Below are 17,959 nucleotides of genomic sequence, written 5' to 3' on the forward strand. Positions count from 1 at the left end.
GCCGCTAAAATCTGAGCAACCCACTGCGCCACTGTCCGGCGTTAAGATTGATGGTGCTTTTCTGACTCTGCACCAAGAACGGCTGCACCAAGGCAGCGGCAAAACCGCCTTGCCGGCCACAAGAGTCTCGCTGGCGACCTGTGGGGCTCCTCCACTGGGAATTTCCTGGTGCGTGAGCAACAAAAAATCATCTGAAAGTGTGGCGTCCTCTCCTTCTCTGCACTTTCACTGGGAGCTACAATCCCGAGCTGCTAGTGATCAGCCATCTTGGATCTCTCTCCTTTTTTTTTTTCCTTAAAGGGGAAGGCCCCTTTTTATTAAACTCGTACATTTTACTTTCAGGAATGCTAATAAAAAACTTCTGTTTACGCTTTAAAAAACACAAAAATCAGACAAACAAAAGAAACGATTATAACATCACTTTTGTGATGAGAAAAAGGGCCATGGAATTCAACATAAGCAAAGAAAACTTTACCTGGAGGAAAGAAATCTACCAGTGAGGAAACAACTCAGGGCTGCTGCCAGACCACAGGCTACACACGTGAGGAGCAGCCTCCCTAGAGGACTTCCAAAGCACCCCATCCCCACCAGACCAGGAAGAGCTTCCTACCTCCCAGAGAAACAGACCTCAGCCCTAATGATCGCACAAATCCAAGTCAATCGCTCTCTTTTGAAAACGCACACACATAGTCTCCCCTCCCTTCCCTGGTCCTCTTGGCAACAGGGCAGTCACAGGACATATGTGTTCTACACCAGGTGCTCCTCATTGTCTCCAGAGCTCCAGATGGTATGCAGGGCCTGCTCCTGGTTCCTCCACGCCACCCGAATCAGGTAGACCATGGAGGCTCCCAGAAAGAGGATCAGCACCATGACAAACAGCCCCACCAGAACCACCACCTTTGTGCCAAGCGGCAGGGAAGAATCCACCTGCTTGCGGAAGCAGCGGAGCATGCACGCCTCCTCAGAGAGGTAGCTGCTCTTATTGCCCGGGCACCCTCCATAGATGAAGTTGTCGGAGGAGTTCCTCTCCACGTCAAAGTACCAGCGTGGGAAGGCCACACGGCAAGGCCCAGTGACTGCCTTGGCGGTGCAGTATTCTTCGTAGTTGAACATATCGCTGGAGTGGTCATCAGAGTCCTGCCTTCTGGGAGCACTTGGGACAGAGGAATCTGCTGCATTCCTGCTGGTGGCCAGGTCACCCATGGCATTCTCTGTGACAGCAGCACATTTCTGGAGACACTCCTCCTTGCTCAGGTGATTATTGCTGTTTCCATCACAGCCCCCATACACAAACAGCTGACAGGACCCGTCAGTGCCATTGTACCACCACCTAGGCATGGAGGCCCGGCATCTGCCCACCACCTTCGAAGACAGGCAAAAGTCGTGGATGCCGCATTCTCCGTCGGCCTCTAGGACCTCGGAGAGGAGCAGTGATGCCAGCAGGGCAAGAAGCGCCTGGCCCCGCCTCGGCCCGCACAGCTGCACCATGGCCTGCTCCGCCGAGACAGGTTTCTTCTTCACCATAGGCCTTTGACCTCCCTTTTCTTAGAGCATATGCTTTAGAAAATTTGCAGTTATAACTCCTTTTACTGTCTCTTTGAGATGTAAATCTTTTACAATCCAGAAATTACTTTCTGAAAAACCTGGAGCCATCTATTTGAAATGCAATCATTAAACAAGATAGTGTCCCTATCTCCTAGTATCTGTGAAAGGGTAGGAGCCTGAGTTTCATAAGTGACAATTGGCAAAAACAGGTAGCCCAATCATATTGACTAACGTCCTCCTAACATCCTCTAGAACTTTTCCATTACCTTACTGACATGATTTGGATGTCCCTCCAAATCTTACATTGAAATGTGAGCTCCAATGTTGGAGGCGAGCCTAGTGGGAGGTGTTTGGATCACGGGGCAGATCCCTCATGAATGGCTTAGCACCATTCTCTTGGTGATGAGTGAGGTTTTGCCCTGGGTTCATGTGAGATCTGGTTGCTTAAAAGTGTGTGGCACCTCCCTCACTTTTGCTTCTGTTCTTGCCATGTGATAGTTCTGCTCCTGCTTCACCTTCTGCCATAAGTAAAAGCTCCCTGAACCTTCCTCAGAAACCAAACAGATGCTGGTGCCATGCTTCCTGTACAGCCTGAGAGCTGTGAGCCAATTCTACATCTATTTTTAATAAATTACCCAGTCTCAGGTATTTCTTCATAGTAATGTAAGAACAGCCCAACACACTCACCCTACTGTTTAAAAATCCTTTCATCTTTTGTTTTGGCAGAGTTGGTTCAATCTTCCAAATCTGCCAACCAACCAGAGTTGGCTCAAATATCACAATATTGTGACATTGTCTCTCCTTGCACATCTTGGCTAAAATCCTCCTTGATTGTTTAACTGGGCTGGTGCAGTTTCTCTTTCATAGTACTGACCACACTATTAATCTTGTATAGTTCAGTATATTACTAGTGAATCTTAACAACAAAAAAGATTAAATGTTTAATATTTTGAACACCCCCTCTGCTTATAGACGGTGGGCTATGAAGGAAAGAGCACTGCTTTAGGAATCAGATGGAATTTGTTTGAATCTCAGTCCTACCACCTGCTACTTAGGTGGCCTTGGGGGAATCATACCTAATTTCTTTGAACATTTTTCCCTCGTCTATAAAATAAAGGTAGCAAAACCCTACTTTCCAGACATAGTCGGAGACAGGAAAAAGATAAACAGAGTAGGAAGAGATGAGATAGTCTATAATGAACAAATAATTGAGCAGACACTCAGAGAACGGCTGAGTCAAGTTAGTGGCAAGGCACTAGCAAAGGTCCCCAACTGAATTCCGTAGTACTCCTTCAGTCTGCTTGCTGCTCACTGTGAAGGGATAAGGCCTTCTAAAGTGCCAGCTCCTCTAGAAGGTGTGTGCTATTACTATACCCACTCTTTCTGAAGCCTGATTCTTTGGCTTCTCCTGAGTTTTTACACACTTGTCTCCTCACAAAAAAATGTCCCTCTGTTATTTCTATGTTCCTGACACCCAGTCACCTTGCACCTTGAGTGTCTTCCTCGTGTAGAGCTATTTGGGTCTGGTTAATTCTCTTCCTCTGCCAAGCTACTCCTTTCTGAAGGAACCAAGCCCCTATGCCTTCTTGGTTTTAATCCATCACCTAAAATGACAAGAATACCCGCTATTGTCATTACTAAGCAAGAGAAATACATTCACAGCCTTGACAGAGCCCTAGAAGAAATGTGGGGACTGCTGTGTGTCACTGCAAACCAAACCACCCTTCCTCTGAAAGGATTTAATCAATTTGTCAAAAGTGGGTTATGGCTGGGTGCTATGGATCATGCCAGTAATCCCAAACCTTTGAAAGGCCCAGGTGGGAGGATCACCTGAGCCCAGGACGTCAAAGCTGCAGTGAGCCCTGGCTGCACTACTGCACTCCAGCCTGGGCAACAGAGCAAGACAAGATCTCAAAGAAGTGGATTATTTTGAACATTATTGTATTCTAATAGGGCATCTGTTTTTCTCACTAAGTCAATAATCCTCTCAAACCAAAAAAGCACACTTGATTTAACTTCTTCAGTTCAAATTGCATGACATTTACCATAACACAAAATTTACAATGTTTGTGGCTTAATTTGTCCCAAGACTAACTTTTAATGAGGAAACATTAGAAAGCAGTGATTTCAGCTTTACTAAAGATATCAACAGTATCGCCGGGTGTGGTAGCACATGCCTGTAATCCCAGCACTTTGGGAGACCAAGGCCACCTTGGGTGGATTGCCTGAGGTCAGGAGAACGAGACCAGTCTGACCAACATGGTGAAACCCCGTCTCTACTAAAAATACAAAAATTAGAGGGGCAGGTGCCTGTAATCTCAGCTACTCAGGAAGCTGAGGCAGGAGAATCACTTGAACCCGGGAGGCAGAGGTTGCAGTGAACTGAGATCATGCCATTGCACTCCAGCCTGGCCAACAAGAGTAAAACTCCATCTCAAAAAAAAAAAAATCAATAGTATCAAATAAATACAACCAATATTATAATTAAGGTGATGACATTGAATGAATATATTCCTATCTGCAGTCTGGAATATAAGGGAAACTAGGAGGAGGTCCTTTTTCTTTAGCATAGCCTAAATTAATCAACCAGCGTTAAGCAATTTCTGTCGATTTAGTATATAGCTGCATGATATAGGATGTTCAAAAATATAATAAGCCTTGGTCTCTGTGTTAAAAGCCGAGTTAGGAAGATACGTCATAGTCACATATGAACATTTAACATGACCTAATAGAGATGACCTGGAGAAGACTTTCTGAGAGAACTGGGGATTTGTCTATTCTTTGTGGAGGTTTGATCAAATACTTGTAAAGGACAATGAGAGGGCAAAGCAAAGATAACAGTGGGAAAAATGAAGTATGTGGGCTGGAAGAATAAACTGACAACCTGGTTGTAGGGTTGAGATTTTATGTAGGAAATATAAAGATACCTATCCAGGACCAGTGGAATCTAGGATGTAAGAGTCATCAAAAAGTCCTTGTAAAGGGAAATAACTGATGAGAGGAAATTTTAGGAAGATTTTTCACAGAGCATGGATTGGAAGTCAGGGAGTAACGGAGTAAGATTACTTGCTGGGAAGCGGATGCAGCAGTATGTTTTTAAAAGAAATATATTTAACACAAACACTGGTGGCAAAAGATGACTCAAGAAGACACAATAAAGTATAAAACAAGATTTGAATCTGGGAGCCATGGCTCATGCCTGTAATCCCAGCCTTTCAGAAGGCAGAGGGGGAGGATCACTTGAAGCCAGTTGAGAACAGCCTGAACAACTCAGCAAGATCACATCTCTACAAAAAATTTGCAAGAATAGCCAGGCATGGTAGTTTGAGCCTGTAGTCCTAGCTACTTGGTAGGTTGAGGTAGGAGGATAGCTTGATCTGAGGAGTTCAAGGCTGCAGTGAGCTATGATCGTGCCACCGTACTCCAGCCTGGGTGACAAAACAAGACTCTGTCTCTTAAAAACAAACCACACTGCCATGCGTGTACCTATGCAACCTTCGTACATGTTCTTCACACGTCCCCTAAACCTAAAATGCAATTGAAAAAATAAATAAATAAAAGAAAAAGTATATATAAAAAAACAAACTAAGAATAATATAAGGTTTGGATGCAGAATGAATATCCAAGGGAACACAACCTAAATAATGTTTCAAATAGGTGACATATCTGTCTAGACATGTACACTTGGGAGTCATCCATGTAACCATGACTGAAGATAATATGAAACGCACGAGCTGAAAAAAGTTAATATGTATTGACCATGAAAATGCTGATAAACAAGAATTCGGCGTGGATAATAGTTCAAGAAGTTAAAGTATCAGGGACTATATACATTTTCCAGAAAAGTCGTTTTTAAACTTTGATGTGCATGAGAACCATGTGAGGGCTGCATATTCATAATGCAGAGTCAATAGATCTAGGATTGAAGCTGGAAATCTGAACACTAACCAGTAGCTCCTGATGCTGCTGCTGCCAGTAATCCTGAGACCACCCTGGGACACACACTGAGAGAGATTTGTAAAATAAGACAAAAGCTGGCTTTGATGTACAGCTTTATGATGCTTTTATATCTGAAAAGCGATCTTCACGTTTTTCCTGCAGTCTGCTTGATGCTCATATTACATATTAAAAACAAAGCCAAAACAAAATCAAACACTAAGTTTAGGGAAAAAACAGAGGGCAAAAGTCTGCAGTACTAAAAATAAAATATTAAAAAAAAAAAAAAAACTAAAGCATAAGAATAATTGCTGAGTCATCACTGCATATTAAGAGGTAGACATTCTGCATATTAAGAGGTGGACATTTTACTGCAGACATCTTTCAAAGGACATCTGGGTAAAATGAAGTTTTAGAAAAAGTAGATTTATCTTTATTGCTATACTAAATCAGAATGCTTGATGTGTTCCAAATATAGTTATCTTCAATAGATCCATGGCTGTATCATTTAACTAGTCACATTCTTGGCAACTTTCATATATTATATAACTTCTTCACTCTATAATATGAAACAGAATTAGAGAATTGTCTAAATCTTGAAAGAACATTTAAAAATTAATCAGCTTCCCACTTTTAACTGAACATTATACTATATATATATGATTTTTATCATTCCTGTGAGATCTTTACTTTTTCATGATTCCTACCAATTATTTCCACTATAAATCTTTTCATGATGAATTTTATAATATTTTGTAGACATTTAGAAATCTATATGAGGAAAGGGATCAAAGAAGAGATCGCTTTCCAATAAAATGACTAATAACACCACTTGATATAGTTAATATAATTAAATCCTCAGAAAATTTTAGGTGAAAATTTCCAAGTTTAACAGCAGTAGTCTCATTAAGCAACCTGTATTTTATTAGGAATAGACAGCATTTATGAGGCATTGTAAAATCTTACAACTCCAGTTCCCTCTGGTGGCAGAACAGTGAAAATGGGACTGTCAGGAACTCTGGAGAGAGCTGAGGGCTTGCTTGCATTTATAGCCTCCAGAGGAGAATTACAAAGGGTTTATTCCTGTGGACTGTGATGGCTTTGGAAATAGCTTCTCCTCTATATCCTTGGAGCAAATAACTAATGCTGAGGATGGAGAAGAAAGGAAGCTGATTTTATACATTTTTTGTTGTTGTTGCAGGAGAAAAACAAGTTAGAGTTACTTAACGAAGCTTAACATATCTGCAGGTGATTTGGAAAATAATTTTCAAATTAATATATCTACTACATCTTTTAGGCAAAGACATTGCAAAAAGCAGAGAAAACAACAAAAGAAGACAATGGAGTAGAAAAATCAATGATAAAGGGAAGAATCCCTAGTGTGCTCCTTAGAAGGTCTCTCAGGCATGAAAGAAACATTGGGCAAGGAAGCTTAAAGACCTGGCATTCAGAAAGAAGATCATATATAGATCAATATTTTGTTTTAAAGTATTTTTAAAACAAGGGGTGTTTAAGGCAAATTGAAGCAGTTGAGTTTCCAAAAATCTAAGTACATTGTAGAGGTTTAACAGCTAGTTAAGGAGTAGAATGAGGATTCAACTATAAACTTCTGACTCAAAGTTAATATTTTGGTATATAACACTTTACAAATTTAGGGTCTTGAGCTGAGAAGGACAAAAGGCAATTCTAGGTTACTGCACTATAAGAGGCATATGCTTGAAAGAATGCCAGATGTGATTTAATGGCTGAACATGTTCTATTTTCTGTAACATGAATCTTAAATATGCTACTGATTTTTGTAATCCTAGTGAAATGCAGCCTCTTAAATATAATCATATGTGCTTTTGCTTTCGAATCTTGAAGCCAAGAAATTTGTAGGATTATGTATCCCTCAGAGTTCAGAAATTTTAAGAATCCAAGAGGATAGGGCTTAACTTTAAACTCTTTCTAATACACAGATTTAAAAGTCATTTGGAGGTGTAAATGTCACAGAGGGCATATAAATGCATGAAACATTGGCATTTAAAAAAAATGATAAGTCCTCAAATTTCAATTTCTCAAACAATAGTAAAGCAGAAAGCATCCTTGAGTGTCCAAGTGGTGACTATGATTTATTTATTTAAGTTTGTATAGCATTCACTGCTTTGTAACTACCTAATAACGATTACTCACTTCCACCCCTTTATCTTTATTGTTAATGGATTCTAGATTTTGTTTACCATCCTCTGAGGGACCTTAATCTTCAGAGAGGATAGATCCCAGCACTGGTAATGATTAGCCAAATCCAATCACAGTAGTCTAATTCCTTCTGCTAGTAATTAGTTTGGGTGGAATATGTGATGCAATATGGCCAATGAGATAAGACAGGAAGTCTGTTAAGCGGCTCTGGGAAAGGTTCTTTGCTCTTAAACATACACATAAAGAAAAGATTTGACTTCTTATTAGAACTACCTAATTTTGTACTTCTTATTATGTATTAATAAACATCCTTGTTGTTTAGATTATTTTTAGTTTTTTTTTTTGTTACTGCCATGCAAAAGCATGCTAACTTATATACATTCATGTGCTGCATAATGAATTTTCAATCAACAACGAATCACACATATAAGAAGGTGGTCCCATAAGGTTATTATGCCATATTTTTACTGTATATTTACATCTGTATCTATATTAGATATACAAATACTATTATGTTATAGTAGCCCATAGTGTTCAGTACAGTAACATGCTAGATAGGTTTGTAGCCTAAGAACATATATCACATGGCCTAAGTACATAGCAGGTTACACTATCTGAGTTTGTCTAAGTGTCCTCTATGATGTTCATACAATAAAGAAATCACTTAATGATGCATTTTTCAGAACGGATCCTATCCTTAATCAACACATGACTGTAATTTGTCTCTGAGCCTTTACATCTTATGATAGGGTCAGCCATAGGGAAACGGTTAGGTTGAAGTAGGCTAGACTACCCTTTATCACTCTCCTCCATGATAGGCAGAATCTTCAGAGCCCAGCTCATTCCCATCATAAACCTGTAGGCCTTTATTGAACACTTACAAATGGACATCTATGTGTCAAAAGCCTTAAGAATACATATAAATGGACATCCTTGTGTCAAAAGCCATAGGGCATATCCTCTACCCTCTTATGTAGCTTCTGATATGGGACTTCAAATGGTCTGGCCTTGTCCTGGACACCCCACTAGGCCACATATCACATACTTTTACTAGTTGCTGCATATGCTGGCCTCTTCCAATTTCTCAACCTCCTACTCATGATTTATTTGCTTACAATTCTCTTTCTCTATTGAAAAATGATGATAGGTACAATGAGAGAATTACATTATCATGAAAATATTATTCCTGTCCAAACAGTTAAAATTATTCGATGCCAATAGGTTATCTTTTAGGACATAGTTCTGATTTAAGAAAATCACTAGTTTTGGTTAATGTTCAATTGTGTTTTAAGGCATTTTCCCAGGTAATAATCTACACTGCATACCTGAATCATTTGCATACATTTAAACATATGTTTGCTCCCTTTGCAGCATCTATGTTTTTTAATTAAAAGCACAACAAGTGTTGTGAAAAATGAAGGGTCGCATTCCTGCACAGGAGAAAAAATTACTTTAGTATTTGCATTTAGGTCCTAAATTCTCTGAGAGGATTTTTATATACATCTGTATGGGCTGAATTTTTATGAATTTATATTCATATCACATATATTTAAAAATTATAAATCATATAAGATCTAACCATGAATTGGAATGAGAGAGAAAAGATGGAAAAGAAGTTATATCTGGCAAGGATCTCTACCATGCCCATAATAGAATGACTCTTAATAAGATGAATTCTATCTATGTGAGAAAATTACACTCCATCTAAAATATTTATATGCAGAATTACTTTTAGTTACAGTTTTTACAAGGTGACCTACTGTTAATTGCATTAAACAAATTAAAGGTCCAGTTTAAATATCCATTACTAAGACGATAGCACTTTTATTTTTTATAATAACATAAACTAACACTGTCTGATTTTAAATATGACCACCAAGGATTCTTTTTTTAAAGGTTTTTCTGTCAAGTTTTCAAATCTGACTTTTGTTCAAGAGAGAGCTCATACTGATTGTGCATGTCTGCTATTATGATACACATTCAATTTTTAAAGACTTTTTATCAAGACTCCAGTGTGCCTGACAAAAAGATACTCAGCTCACAGTCTGATGTTTGTCTCTGATTTAAAACGGTCTTCAAACACCTTGTCAGAATCTGCCAGTGTATTGCTTTAGGCAACAAGTTTCTAACAATACCCCACAGGAGTACAGGACAATGTACTTTCTGTCAAATGCAGCACCTTCCCACCTCTTTTTTTTTTTCTTTTTAAATCTTTAGACAAAGAGAGTACTAAAATCTTAAGTCCATGGCTTAACGTGGATAGCACTGCATTTTACTGATCACAAAGGATACGCTCACAAACCAGTATTGTAGAAGCAGTGTTAGAGAAGAATGAACAAAAATACTCTGAAAACTACTCTCTCCCCAAAAGAGGTTATCTTTTGAGAGAGTTCTTTAAATTATTCATCCTGGGATTTTGTAACCACAGGAATTATTCAGAGAGTCACAGAATGGGGCCAAGTTAATTACTTAATGTATATATTCAATAAAGCCAGAAATATTTACTGAACATCTCCTATAGGTCAGGCAGTTGACAGTCAAAACTGACTAGGACAATAAATCTGACTTCATGGGGTCTATTGGGAAGGACGGTCAATTAAGCAAAAACAATACCAGTGATCTGGAATACTGGAGAAGGAGAGAAGGAAAGGCTTCTAGAAGGAAGTGACACTTAATCTGAGATCCCAGGAGAAGTCAAATAGAGGATGTATTTGCAGTTTCTTCAGATACGGGTTGTGTGAGGGCATTAAATGGAAGAGGAAATTGAAGTAGCAAACATAAAGTAGTTAGTATGTGCCTTGGGCTTTATGTTTATAAGCTCATCTGACCCTCACAGCCAAACATCAGTGAGTTAGATAGTATGCCCATTTAACGGAAGGGGAGACCTAGCTAGGTTCAGAGAGACGTGACAAAGTGCCCATGTTCATTCAGCTGGTAAGCAGCAAAGCCAGCAATCTAACTCAAGCAAATCACACTCCAAGGTACTTGCTCTCTCCACCAAACACAATTCTTGCTCTTCCAAGAAAGAAAGAGGGAAGGAGGGAATATGGGGGAAAATCAATGAATGATATAAACTGACAGCATAACATTTCATTAGCTAGCGATATTTGTGTAATAGGAAGGTGTTGGGGCTCAGAAATAGATACCCCAAAATATGGTCTTTGACACACCAGACTAAAGGAGCAGGCCCAAAGTCTCTCTGAGAATTATACAGATCCTTTGCTGAGGGCTAAAAAATAACTTTTGGGTTACATACTCGGTCCCTAGGAACTCAACTATTTTTCATTTTTGATGCAGATCAGTCCAGAAATCCCCATCTCAATTGTTCCCACCCCTCCATTAGCTTCTGAGCCCAATCCTTCAAAGCAAGCCCTGCAGGTCACTGATTCCTCTCTTTAAAAAAATATTTGTATGAATTTATGGAGTGCAATTGCTATTTTGTTACATGTATAGATTGTGTGATGGTCAAGTCAGGGCTTTAGGGTATCCATCAACCAAATAAAATACATTGTACTCATATTATTCCTATCTTGGGATTACACAGGAAGGTTGACAATGAACTCCTTGAAACTGTCAACTCTTTAATGACTGCCAGCAATAAATGGTGCAGCCATTTCCTATCTGTGTCCTTTAGTACCTTGCTCCTAGAGGCTGGTCTTTGAACCAGCAGCATCAGCATCACCTGGGAGTATATTTAAAATACGTAATCTCAGATCTCACCCCAGAGTAAGAATTCAAATTTAACAAAATCTTCACGTAATTTGCAAGCACGTCTTAAATTTAGAAAGCTCTGGTTTAGAACAGCAATGCTGCTTCATGATAATACATGTTAAGTTTCCCTCTGCAGGACTTCTATATCCCTATATTAATATCGTTATATTATTATTAACTGAGATTCTCTAAGAGGGAGATATTGAAAACAGTGTTGTCCAAATATATTTCACCTTAGAGGCCTCCCTCCCAGCAGTCATGTATATTGTGCAAAATTGAGAGCAGGTGATTAAGAAAATTACAGGACTATTAACCTGAAGAATCAATTCTGGAAGTGCTCAAGCATTAGAGTAAGGGTTTTGTGGCTGGATAGATTTGAATTTGAATATCAGCTTTTTTTTTGAGCAGCTGTGTGGCCTTGGCCGTGATACATAACCTATCTGAGCCTCATGTACTCATCAGTAAATTGGAGATGATAATACCTGCTTTTCAGGACATTCGTGAGCATCAAAGTGCCTAGCACAAATAGGAGATCAGTAAGTAGGGGTTTCAGCTTCAGTTATTTTTATCTAGGATAATGTAAAGTTAAAGATATACCAGATGATTGCTGTGCAAATAACTAAGAGATTAGCATACATTTATGTATATGATTAATCTATTAATATTTATCACACTGTCTTCAAATATGTTTACAACACAAATATTTAAACACAAATAGAAAATTATACAGTGTAATCTTTAATCTTTTTTCTCATTCTAGAAATGTATATAAATTGTAGAACATTTTGAAAATTTCAAAAAACCACAAAAATCAAAACAAAAATCATCTATAATTTCACTACTCAGAGCTATAAACATTTTAGAGTCTATCTTACCTATATTTATAAATGCATATATGTGTGTGTGTTTATACATACAAACATAGTATAAAACTGCAATAACTGTTTTCTACCTTGCTATGTTCACCTAAACTAGCTTAGCATATAACTAAAAGCACAGACATTAGAGCCAGACTGCATGTGTTCAAACTCTGACTCCGTCCCAAAGCAGCTGCGTGATCTTCATTAACACATGTAGTCTTGCTATGCTTCAGCTTCTTCATCTAAAGAATGGGAATTATAATCATGTCTACCTTGCAGGGTTGACAGAGTTAATCCATGAGTTTGTCTCTATAAAACATAATAGTGCCTGGTATATAAGAAGTTCTAGGTGATTGTCTATTATAATTATTAACTATATATTATGAACATTTATATTCTATAACATATTCTACCACAATTTTTTAAAACATTTCCCTACTATTATTACACTGTGTTTCGTACAACTTGGGTTTGTTCAAAGAAATGCATTTAATTTTAAACTGTTTACATTTTTTGGTACAGCAAGTAATCATTTTGCATATGGATTTCTGCACATACCTTTCAAAGTTCCCTTAAAGCACATTCCCAGAATTAGAATTGTATAATACAGTATCATTTTACTGACCGGTAGCCATCAATAAGATTTAATGTGGGGACCAGGGACATAATTCAGATCTCCTGGAGGTCTTGGGAAAGTTGAGGGATTTGGGCTTCTTGGAGAAATGTGACCAAAGATAGAAACGATAAGGTAAAGAGAGACTACACAGTACCATTAGCTACTTTAAAATGATGGCTACAGTATAGCTATGACTCACAGAGGAAAGGATGATGCCTTTGTGTTTCAGCCAGGCATAAAAATAGACACACAGTGAATGATTTTTAAATATTAGACTTGTTTTAAGTTGGTGCATTCTGGTCCCTTAGGAACTGCTAGACTTGGGCTTTTCGCTGGCACAGAGGAGTTTATCAACCAACAAAGCCATGGCTTTTGGAGCCAACTGAAACTAGAATCAAATTTACCTACCGTTGGCAAATCCAACACCCATGTGTCACTTTCAGAGTCTCGTGCAGTGTTTCTAAACTGTCCAAACCCACATGCTTATGCAGCCTTCTGTTCTTGGCTGAGCTGAGAGTTGCACATCCACCTGTACATCCATTTGATGTGGACCTTTCAGCATTTGGGAACCTCCTTCGTATTCCCAAAAATGACTTTGCTCAGGTATGGTACAGGCTTCTCATTAAGCTCTGCTTTGTTCTTGATCTCATGCCTTCATAACTACCAAATATGAATTAATATCACCACTAAAAATTAACTTCATTCCTTTTTATGGGTGAATATTCCATTGTATGTATAAACCTCATAATTTATTTATTCATTCATCTATTGATGGACATTTGGGTTATTTACAACTTTTGGTTATTATGAATCATGCCTTTGTAAACATTTGTATATAAGTTTCTGTGTGGACATATGCTTTCAATTTATTTTGTCATATACCTAAGGGCGGAATTACTGAGTCATATGGCAACTTTCTGTTTAACATTTTGAGGAAATCCCAAACAGTTTTCCAAAGCAGCTCTACCAGTTTAGAATCCCATCAGCAATGTATCAGGGCTCCATTTTCTCCACATACTTACCAGTATTCATTTTCCATTTTTAAAAAGTTACAGACATCCAAATGGGCATGAAGTAATAGCACATTGTGTTTTAAATTTGTACTTCTATAATGACTAATGATATTGAGCACCTTTTCACATGCTTATCTGTATGCTGTCCTTGGAGAAATGTCTATTTAGATCCATTTACCCATTTCAAAAACTGAGCCATTTGTCTTTTTATTGTTGAATTGATTACTGTAGCTTTGTAGTAAGTTTTTAAATTGGGGCTGGCATGATGACTCATGCCTGTAATCCCAGCACTTTGGGAGGTCAAGGCGGGTAGATTACTTGAAGTCAGGGATTTGAGACCAGCCTGGCCTACATGGTGAAACCCCATCTCTACCAAAAGAAATATAAAAATTAGCCACATGTGATGGCATGTGCCTGTACTCCCAGCTACCTGGGAGGCTGAGGCAAAGAAAATCACTTGAAGCCGAGAAATAAGAGGTTGCAGTGAGCTGAGGGCTTGCTACTGCACTCCAGCCCCGGGGACAGAGTGAGACCAACCCTGTCACACACACAAAAAAATTTTTAAAATTGGGAGATACCCTCTATCTTTGTTCTTTTTCGTGATTGTTTTGTCTTTTCTGGGTCCTTTACCTTTCTCCATGTGAATTTTGGACCACTGTGTCAATTTCTGCAAAAAAAGAAAAGCAAGCAGGTCAGCTGTCATTTTGATAGGGATTGCACTGAATCTGAGAATCAAGTTGGGGAATATTCCCATCTAAATTAAGCCTTCAGCTTCCTCTGTTTTTCTCTGCCACTGCTGGGTTTTGCTTGCCATTACCTCCAACCTAGATAACTGCTTTAAACAATTAGATTCATTTCCCACTGCACTCTGGATACATTTCAAGCTCCCCACTCTGTCCTCCAGTGCTTTCTGTGGGTAGGTATGATCATCCCTCCTTGACCTTCGGCTCTTCAACTTCTTTACTGTTTCAGTTGTTTTGTTGTTGTTCTGGTCCTGAACAGAGCATGATTTTCCTATATCAGATCCTTTGCTTTCTATGTTCCCTTGTCTGAAATCCTCTTCCCTGAAATCTTTGTAAGCCTGATAACCTTTTCATCATTTATGTCTTAGTTATGATCGTACTTAAGTATACCATCCAGTGTTAGAAAAAATGAAAAATCATTATTCCCTTCCTTCATTCCCAAGCTGCTCTCTTTCATATTACCCTATTTAATTTTCAAGAGTACTTACAAGAATATAAAAACATCCCATTTATCATTTCTTTCTTTATTGCCTAGCCTCTTACCTAAAATATAGACTCCAGCATCTTGAACAATGCTTGAAACACAGTTTGTATTTAATAAGTATGCTAAGTGTTGGTGTGTGGATTCTAATAATTATTTCATATACAGTTCTTCAAGTAATAGTGATAAGTATAACAATAGTAGATAATATTTGTCTGGCACCTATGTGTTAGGCTTTGCAGTTAAGCACTTTCTAGCTTAATTTACAATTACATTATGAGGCACATACAATCATTCACCTCCACTTGACAGATGAAAAATGTATGGTTTAGGAGGGCAAGTAACTTAGCCAAAATCACTGGTCAAGTGACAGAGTTAATATTTAAATCCATGCAGTCTGGCTCCAAAGCCTACACCATCAACCCTCTAAGGCCTCCTAGAGATTAAATAAACATTTGTTCAAGGGCCTTTTATGCTGTAGGCATAGAGCTGGGTGCTGTGCATACAACAACCAATGCCTTCAAACCATTCTTCATATACAAAAATTGTAAAGAGGCCAGGCGTAGTGGCTCATGCTTGTAATCCCAGAACTTTGGGAGGCCAAAGTGGGTAGATCACTTGAAGCCAGGAGTACGAGACTAGCCTAGCCAACAGGGTGAAGCCCTTTCTCTACTAAAAATATAAAAATTAGCCAGATGTGGTGGCATGAGTCTGCAAGTCCAACTACTCAGGAGGCTGAGGCATAAGAGTTGCTTGAACCCAGGAGGTGGAGGTTGCAGTGAGCCAAGATTGTGCCATGGCACTGCAGCCCGGGAAACAGAGTGAGTGAGACTTTGTCTCAGAAAAGAAAAGAAAAGAAAGAAAAGAAAAGAAAAAGAGAGGGAAGGAAGGAAGGAAAAGAAAGAAAGAAGAGAGAGAGAAAGAAAGAGAAAGAAAGAATAAAGGAAGGAAGGAAGGAAGGAAGGAAGGAAGGAAGGAAGGAAGGAAGGAAGGAAGGAAGGAAGGAAGGAAGGGGGGAAGGAAGGAAAGAAAGAAAGAAAGAAAGAAAATGTATGGTGATGATGTAGGACTTTCTCCTTTCTCCTCAGTTCAGCTAAAAACCGTGTTCTTGTCATACGACCAGAAAATACTGAGCTTGTGGACACATACAAGGGTGCAAAAAATAGAATTTATTGGGTGAAAAAGGAAAAAAACCAGTCAGCAAAGTGAGACAGGTTCCCATTAACAGGCCCCCATCTCACCAACTGAATCTCAGGTTACCACTCAGGAACAGGGGAGGCCAGGTCTTTCCCTGCTGCAAAGAGCATGAACTTTCCAAGGTTCCATCCGATCCTCCAGTGCAAAGACTTGTCTGTTGGAGATTCTCCGGGAAGCCCTTTCTACCTGGCTGTCTCAGTGAAGATAGTCAAGGATATCTTGCTGAGGAGTTTATTATTTTTCTTTTTGCATATATTAGGTGATAACCTGATCTGATCAAGTCAGCATATAACTTAATCTGTGCTATATTTCATTATGTACAAAAAGATCATGTTGTGGTAGTTCTTCTAGTGATTAAAATTAATAAACTTCTCTGGAGAATGAATATATCTTTTCTTGATGGAGTTTTATTTTGCCATAGAATCTAACAGCAATTTCAACTCTTTCAGAAAATTGTAAAATTTAAAACATTAAAAAAAAAAGGTAAATGACAAGTTTAACTGGAAATCCATTAATTAGGAACTTTAGAGCTAATTTCATATGTCCTCATGCCAAAAGAAGTGTGCATTTTAAGAACAGCGTCCAGGTAGTGAAGGAAAAGACAAAGGTTGCAGAATACATTATTGTATTTAAGTACAAAATCAAGACCAAAAGTGATTTCAGTATAAAATAATCAGTGCTATCACCTGCAGTATATCCAAAGGAAGAAATAATAAATAATACAACTTAGAGATTTTTCTTGGTTCAACTGTTAACAATATCCATAGCACATTACACTTGCTAAATACATAATTGCTTTTCAATTCCCTCTTTAAAAACTCCTTCAGGCACGGTAAGCTAGACAGAAAATGGTTAATATATGTCCTAGTCTTCCCAGGATTATTTAGTGTGCCTGTCCAGACACTTTCAAACAATGGCTTATACCACCACTTCACTTACCTCTGGTCTAGGGGAGGTGGTAGAGTGGTGCAGCTAGTGAAGCCAGCCTAGCTTTAGGAAGACAGGAATTTTTTTTCACACCCTTTTGTCTGCAGTGACTTGCATTGTGCTTGGTACTTGGTAGACAGTACCACCTTTTACTGACACTAAGATGCTATCAATTATTAGATATATCATAATTTTAAATGTAATCAAGAAGAACACATACTTTCAATTAAATTGTGAGAGATTATGTCTTGTTACTTTGAATTTTACTTACATATTTATTCAAAATTATGAATTTTGAATAAATTATTTATATTTTTATAAATATATATTTATTTATAAATAATAATTATAAATTATTATTTTAGACTTATTTAGACATAGGTTTTTCATGTAGTGTTCTGGCAAAAATGAAAAGAGAAAACAAGAAAAGTGAAACTATTTCTAAAAATTTTGACATTCAGGATTCAACTTTCCTAATTCTGCATTAACTCAGAGTTGTTGAAATCTGTGTTTCAGTACAATATTGTTCTTTGTGCCACAAGAGCACTGACATTGTGGCATCTCTAAAAAGAGTGTTCCACTCTTGCCTCCATATATTTTTTCCCATGTCATTTCCACCCATTCTGTGATATTGCTGCTGGTCCTTTAACCTTATCTAAAATTATAATAGAAAATTTCCAGACTACAATATCAGAAATCACATTCCCTTCTCATATAATTTGAAAACAGAAGTACCATATGATCCATCAATC

General features: G+C 38.2%; 1 protein-coding gene and 1 pseudogene across 16 annotated transcripts in view; both read right to left on the reverse strand.

Annotated features, from left to right (window-relative positions):
• The window catches only part of MAGI2 (membrane associated guanylate kinase, WW and PDZ domain containing 2), a 1,439,413-nt gene that overhangs the window by 1,253,923 nt on the left and 167,531 nt on the right, over positions 1-17,959 (reverse strand). The window lies entirely within an intron of this gene.
• Positions 295-1,504, reverse strand: LOC116549992 (annotated as a pseudogene). The gene has a single exon (XR_004268189.1). The product of XR_004268189.1 is annotated as a kunitz-type protease inhibitor 2 pseudogene (transcript).

This window comes from Sapajus apella, unplaced genomic scaffold, assembly GCF_009761245.1.
Source record: "Sapajus apella isolate SASKATOON/1434 unplaced genomic scaffold, GSC_monkey_1.0 scaffold7, whole genome shotgun sequence".
NCBI lineage: Eukaryota > Metazoa > Chordata > Mammalia > Primates > Cebidae > Sapajus > Sapajus apella.